Here is a 7053-nt window from a genome sequence, read left to right as displayed (position 1 = left end):
AGTGTTTGCGTGCGAGTGTGTGCGAGTGTGTGCAAGTGTGTGAGTGTATGCGAGTGTGTGTGCGAGTGTGTGCGAGTGTGTGCAAATGTGCCCGAGTGTGCACGAGTGAGTGGGTGCGAGTGTGTGTGAGTGTGTATGAGTGAGTGTGTGTGTGTTTGTGAGTGTGTGCGCGAGTGTGTGCGTGCGAGTGTGTGCGAGTGTGTGCGAGTGTGTGCGAGTGTGTGTGCGAGTGTGTGCAAATGTGCCTGAGTGTGCACGAGTGTGCACGAGTGAGTGTGTGCGAGTGTGTGCAAGTGTGTGTGAGTGTGTGCGAGTGTGTGCGAGTGTGTGTGTGCGAGTGTGTGCGAGTGTGTGTATGAGTGTGTGTGTTCGATTGTGTATAAGTGTGTGCGAGTGTGTGTGAGTGTGTGTGAGTGTGTGTAAGTGTGTGTGCGAGTGTGTTCGATTGTGTGCGAGTGTGTGTGTGAGTGTGAGTGAGTGTGTACGAGTATGTGTGCGATTGTGTGTGTGAGTGTGTAGGACTGTATGTGCGAGTGTGTGCGAGTGTGTATGAGTGTGTGAGTGTGTGCAAGTGAGTGTGTGTGAGTGTGTGTGCGAGTGTGTGCGAGTGTGTGTGAGTGTGTGTGACTGTGTGTGAGTGTGTGTGCGAGTGTGTGTGCGAGAGTGTGCGAGTGTGTGCAAATGTGCGTGAGTGTGCACGAGTGAGTGGGTGCGAATATGCGCGAGTGTGTGAGTGTGTGCATGTGAGTGTGTGCGAGTGTGTGTGCATGTGTGAGTGTGCGAGTGTGTGCGAGTGTGTATGAGTGTATGTGCGAGTGTGTGTGCGAGTGTGTGCGAGTGTGTGTTCGAGTGTGTGTGTTCGAGTGTGTGCAAGTGTGTGCGAGTGTGTGTGCGAGTGCGTACAAGTGTGTGCGAGTGTGCATGAGTGTGTGCGTGTGAGTGTGTGCGAGAGTGTGCGTGCGAGTGTGTGCGAGTGTGCTCGAGTGAGTGTGCGAGTGTGTATGAGTGAGTGTGTGCGTGTGTGCGAGTTTGTGTGCGAGTGAGTGTGTGCGAATGTGTGTGAGTGTGTGCGAGTGTGTGTGAGTGTGTGTGTGAGTGCGTGCGTGCGAGTGTGTGCGAGTGTGTGCAAGTGTGAGTGAGTGTGTGCGAGTGTGTGTGTGAGTGTGTGTGCGAGAGTGTGCGAGTGTGTGCAAATGTGTCCGAGTGTGCGCGAGTGTGCACGAGTGATTGGGTGCAAGTGTGTATGAGTGAGTGTGTGTGAGTGTGTGCGTGTGTGCGAGTTTGTGTGCGAATGAGTGTGTGCGAATGTGTGCGAGTGTGTGCGAGTGTGTCTATGCGAGTGTGTGTGCGAGTGTGTGCATGCGAGTGTGTGTGAGTGTTTGTGAGTGTGTGCGAGTGTGTGTGCGAGTGTGTGTGCGAGAGTGTGCGAGTGTGTGCATGTGTGTGTGTGCGAGTGTGTGCGAGTGTGTATGAGTGTGTGTGCGAGTGTGTGCAAGTGTGCTCGAGTGAATGGGTGCGAGTGTGTGCGAGTGTGTGTGAGTGTGTGCGAGTGAGTGTGTGCGAGTGTGTGCGAGTGAGTATGTGCGAATGTGTGCGAGTGAGTGCGAGCGAGTGTTTGCGAGTGTGTGTGCGAGTGTGTGTGCGAGTGTGTGTGCGAGTGTGCGTGCGAGTGTGTGCAAGTGTGTGCGAGTTTGTGCGTGTGAGTGTGCGCGAGTGTGTGCGTGCGAGTGTGTGCGAGTGTGCTCGAGTGACTGGGTGTGAGTGTGTGCGAGTGTGTGTGAGTGTGTGCGAGTGCGTGCGGGTGTGTGTACGAGTGTGCGCGAGTGTGTGCGAGTGTGTGCGATTGTGTATGAGTGAGTGTGTGCAAATGTGTGCGAGTGTGTGCGAGTGTATGCGTGCGAGTGTGTGCGTGCGAGTGTGTGTGTGTGCATGTGTGCGAGTGTGTGTGAGTGTATGTGCGAGTGTGTGCAAGTGTGTGCAAGTGAGTGTGAGTGAGTGCGAGTGTGTGCGAATGTGTGCGAGTGTGTGGGTGCGAGTGTGTGGGTGCGAGTGTGTGTGCGATTGTGTATGGTGTGTGCGAGTGTGTGTGTGAGTGTGTGCGAGTGTGTGCGTGTGAGTGCGTGCGAGTGAGTGCGAGTGTGTGCAAATATGTGCGAGAGTGTGCAAGTGTGGGCGTGCGAGTGTATGCGAGTGTGTGTGAGTGTGTGCGAGTGTGTGTGCGAGTGTGTATGAGTGTATGTGCGAGTGTGTGTGCGAGTGTGTGCGAGTGTTTGTGAGTGTGTGCGAGTGTGTGTAGGAGTGTGTGCGAGTGTGTGCGATTGTGTGTGTGAGTGTGTAGGACTGTATGTGCGAGTGTGTGCGAGTTTGTTCGAGTGTGTGTGTGTGCGAGTGTGTGTTTGCGAGTGTGTGTGTGCGAGTGTGTGTGTGATTGTGTATGAGTGCGAGTGTGTGTGTGAGTGTGTGGAAGTGTGTGCGAGTGTGTATGAGTGTGTGTGTGTGAGTGTGTGCGAGTGTGTGCATGAGTGAGTGTGTGCGAGTGTGTGTGTGAGTGTGTGCAAGTGTGTGTGAGTGTGTGGGTGCGATTGTGTATGAGTGAGTGTGTGCGAGTGTGTGTGCGAGTGTGTGCGAGTGTGTGCGAGTGTGTGTAGGAGTGTGTGCGATTGTGTGTGTGAGTGTGTAGGACTGTATGTGCGAGTGTGTGCGAGTCTGTTCGAGTGTGTGTGTGCGAGTGTGTGTTTGCGAGTGTGTGTGAGTGTGTGTGATTGTGTATGAATGCGAGTGTGTGTGTGAGTGTGTGCAAGTGTGTTCGAGTGTGTATGCGAGTGTGTATGAGTGTGTGTGTGTGCGAGTGTGTGCAAGTGTGTGCATGAGTGAATGTGTGCGAGTGTGGGCGGGTGTGTGCGAGTGTGTGCGATTGTGTATGAGTGAGTGTGTGCGAGTGTGTGTGAAAGTGTGTGCGAGTGTGTGTGAGTGTGCATGGGTGTGTGCGTGCGAGTGCGTGCGAGTGAGTGCGAGTGTGTGCAAATGTGTGCGAGCGTGTGCGAGTGTGTGTTAGTGTGCACGAGTGTGTGTGTGTGTGAATGTGTGCGAGTGTGTGCATGAGTGAGTGTGTGCGAGTGTGTGTGTGAGTGTGTGCAAGTGTGTGTGAGTGTGTGGGTGCGATAGTGTATGAGTGAGTGTGTGCGAGTGTGTGTGCGAGTGTGTGCGAGTGTGTGCGAGTGTGTGTAGGAGTGTGTGCGATTGTGTGTGTGAGTGTGTAGGACTGTATGTGCGAGTGTGTGCGAGTCTGTTCGAGTGTGTGTGTGCGAGTGTGTGTTTGCGAGTGTGTGTGTGAGTGTGTGTGATTGTGTATGAATGCGAGTGTGTGTGTGAGTGTGTGCAAGTGTGTTCGAGTGTGTATGCGAGTGTGTATGAGTGTGTGTGTGTGCGAGTGTGTGCAAGTGTGTGCATGAGTGAGTGTGTGCGAGTGTGTGCGAGTGTGTGCGAGTGTGTGTGTGCGATTGTGTATGAGTGAGTGTGTGCGAGTGTGTGTGAAAGTGTGTGCGAGTGTGTGTGAGTGTGCATGGGTGTGTGCGTGCGAGTGCGTGGGAGTGAGTGCGAGTGTGTGCAAATGTGTGTGAGCGTGTGCGAGTGTGTGTTAGTGTGCATGAGTGTGTGTGTGTGAGTGTGTGTGAGTCTGTGCGAGTGTGTGCTTGCGAGTGTGTGCTAGTGTGCGCGAGTGTGTGAGTGTGTGCGAGGGTGCGCGAGTGTGTGCGTTTGAGTAAGTGAGTGTGTGTGTGAGTGTGTGCGAGTGTGTGTGTGAGTGTGTACGACTGTGTGTGAGTGTGTGCACGTGTGTGCGAGTGTATATGAGTATATGTGCGAGTGTGTGTGCGAGTGTGTGCGAGTGTTTGTGCGAGTGTGTGTGCGAGTGTGTTTGAGTGTGTGCAAGTGTGTGCGAGTGTGTGTGCGAGTGCGTATGAGTGTCTGCGAGTGTGTGTGCATGTGTGTGCGCGTGTGTGTGATTGTGTGCGAGTGTGTGTGAGCTTGTAGGACTGTATGTGCGAGTGTTTGCGAGTGTGTTCGAGTGTGTGAGTGTGTGTGAGTGTGTGCGAGTGTGTGTGCGAGAGTGTGCGAGTGTTTGCGAGTGTGTGCAAATGTGCCCGAGTGTGTGCGAGTGTGCATGAGTGAGTGGGTGTGAGTGTGTGCGAGTGTGTGTGCGAGTGTGTGCGTGTGAGTGTGTGCGAGCGTGTGTGAGTGTGTGTGAGTGTGTGTGCGAGTGTGTGTGCGTGTGAATGTGTGTGAGTGTGTGCAAGTGTGTGTGAGTGTGTGTGAGTGAGTGCGAGTGTGTGCAAATGTGTGCGAGCGTGTGCGAGTGTGTGTTAGTGTGCATGAGTGTGTATGTGTGAGTGAGTGTGTGTGAGTCTGTGCGAGTGTGTGCTTGCGAGTGTGTGCTAGTGTGCACGAGGGTGCGCGAGTGTGTGCGTGTGAGTAAGTGAGTGTTTGTGTGAGTGTGTGCGAGTGTGTGTGTGAGTTTGTACGACTGTGTGTGCGAGTGTGTGCACGTGTGTGCGAGTGTATATGAGTATATGTGCGAGTGTGTGCGAGTGTGTGTGCGAGTGTGTGTGCGAGTGTGTTTGAGTGTGTGCAAGTGTGTGCGAGTGTGTGTGCGAGTGCGTATGAGTGTCTGCGAGTGTGTGTGCATGTGTGTGCGAGTGTGTGTGAGTGTGTGCGAGTGTGTGTGAGTGTGTGTGAGTGTGTGTGCGAGTGTGTGCGAGTGTGTGCAAATGTACCTGAGTGTGCACGAGTGTGCACGAGTGAGTGTGTGTGAGTGTGTATGAGTGTGTGCAAGTGTGTGCGAGTGTGTGTTCAAGTGTGTGCGAGTGTGTATGAGTGTGTGTGCGAGTGTGTGTGATTGTGTACGAGTGTGTGTAGGAGTGTGTGCGAGTGTGTGCAATTGTGTGTGTGAGTGTGTAGGACTGTATGTGCGAGTGTGTGCGATAGTGTGTGAGTGTGTGTGAGTGTGTGCAAGTGTGTGTGAGTGTGTGTGAGTGTGTGCAAGTGTGTGTGAGTGTGTGGGTGCGATTGTGTATGAGTGAGTGTGTGTGAGTGTGTGTGCGAGTGTGTGTGCGAGTGTGTGCGAGTGTGTGCGAGTGTGTGTAGGAGTGTGTGCGATTGTGTGTGTGAGTGTGTAGGACTGTATGTGCGAGTGTGTGTGAGTCTGTTCGAGTGTGTGTGTGTGCGAGTGTGTGTTTGCGAGTGTGTGTGTGAGTGTGTGTGATTGTGTTTGAGTGCGAGTGTGTGTGTGAGTGTGTGCAAGTGAATTCGAGTGTGTATGCGAGTGTGTATGAGTGTGTGTGTGTGCGAGTGTGTGCAAGTGTGTGCATGAGTGAGTGTGTGCGAGTGTGTGCGAGTGTGTGCGAGTGTGTGTGTGCGATTGTGTATGAGTGAGTGTGTGCGAGTGTGTGTGAAAGTGTGTGCGAGTGTGTGTGAGTGTGCATGGGTGTGTGCGTGCGAGTGCGTGCGAGTGAGTGCGAGTGTGTGCAAATGTGTGCGAGCGTGTGCGAGTGTGTGTTAGTGTGCACGAGTGTGTGTGTGTGAGTGAGTGTGTGTGAGTCTGTGCGAGTGTGTGCTTGCCAGTGTGTGCTAGTGTGCGCGAGTGTGTAAGTGTGTGCGAGGGTGCGCGAGTGTGTGCGTTTGAGTAAGTGAGTGTGTGTGTGAGTGTGTGTGTGAGTGTGTACGACTGTGTGTGCGAGTGTGTGCACGTGTGTGCGAGTGTATATGAGTATATGTGCGAGTGTGTGTGCGAGTGTGTGTGCGAGTGTGTGTGCGAGTGTGTGTGCGAGTGTGTTTGAGTGTGTGCAAGTGTGTGCGAGTGTGTGTGCGAGTGCGTATGAGTGTCTGCGAGTGTGTGTGCATGTGTGTGCGAGTGTGTGTGATTGTGTGCGAGTGTGTGTGAGCTTGTAGGACTGTATGTGCGAGTGTTTGCAAGTGTGTGCGAGTGTGTTCGAGTGTGTGAGTGTGTGTGAGTGTGTGCGAGTGTGTGCGAGTGTGTGTGCGAGAGTGTGCGAGTGTGTGCAAATGTGCCCGAGTGTGTGCGAGTGTGCATGAGTGAGTGGGTGTGAGTGTGTGCGAGTGTGTGTGCGAGTGTGTGTTCGAGTGTGTGTGTTCGAGTGTGTGCAAGTGTGTGCGAGTGTGTGTGCGAGTGCGTACAAGTGTGTGCGAGTGTGCATGTGTGTGTGCGTGTGAGAGTGTGCGAGTGTGTGCAAATGTGTGCGAGCGTGTGCGAGTGTGTGTTAGTGTGCACGAGTGTGTGTGTGTGAGTGAGTGTGTGTGAGTCTGTGTGAGTGTGTGCTTGCGAGTGTGTGCTAGTGTGCGCGAGGGTGCGCGAGTGTGTGCGTGTGAGTAAGTGAGTGTTTGTGTGAGTGTGTGCGAGTGTGTGTGTGAGTGTGTACGACTGTGTGTGCGAGTGTGTGCACGTGTGTGCGAGTGTATATGAGTATATGTGCGAGTGTGTGTGCGAGTGTGTGCGAGTGTGTGTGCAAGTGTGTGTGCGAGTGTGTGCAAGTGTGTGCGAGTGTGTGTGCGAGTGCGTATGAGTGTCTGCGAGTGTGTGTGCATGTGTGTGCGAGTGTGTGTGAGTGTGTGCGAGTGTGTGTGAGTGTGTGCGAGTGTGTGTGCGAGTGTGTGCGAGTGTGTGCAAATGTGTGTGAGAGTGTGCAAGTGTGGGCGTGCGAGTGTGTGCTAGTGTGTGCGAGTGTGTGCGTGCGAGTGAGTGTGTAGGACTGTGTGTGCGAGTGTGTGCGAGTGTGTTCGAGTGTGTGTGTGAGTTTGTGCGAGTGTGTGCATGCGAGTGCGTGCGAGTGAGTGCGAGTGTGTGCAAATGTGTGTGAGAGTGTGCAAGTGTGGGCGTGCGAGTGTGTGCTAGTGTGTGCGAGTGTGTGCGTGCGAGTGAGTGTGTGAGTGTGTAGGACTGTGTGTGCGAGTGTGTTCGAGTGTGTGCATGTGTGTGCGAGTGAGTATGAGTGTGTGCAAGTGTGTGTGAGTGTGTGCATGTGTGTATGAGTGTGTGCA

This window comes from Phyllobates terribilis, unplaced genomic scaffold (assembly GCF_046119375.1).
Source record: "Phyllobates terribilis strain yellow unplaced genomic scaffold, ASM4611937v1 Scaffold_4__5_contigs__length_816908805, whole genome shotgun sequence".
Lineage (NCBI taxonomy): Eukaryota > Metazoa > Chordata > Amphibia > Anura > Dendrobatidae > Phyllobates > Phyllobates terribilis.
This window is presented reverse-complemented; position numbering follows the sequence as displayed.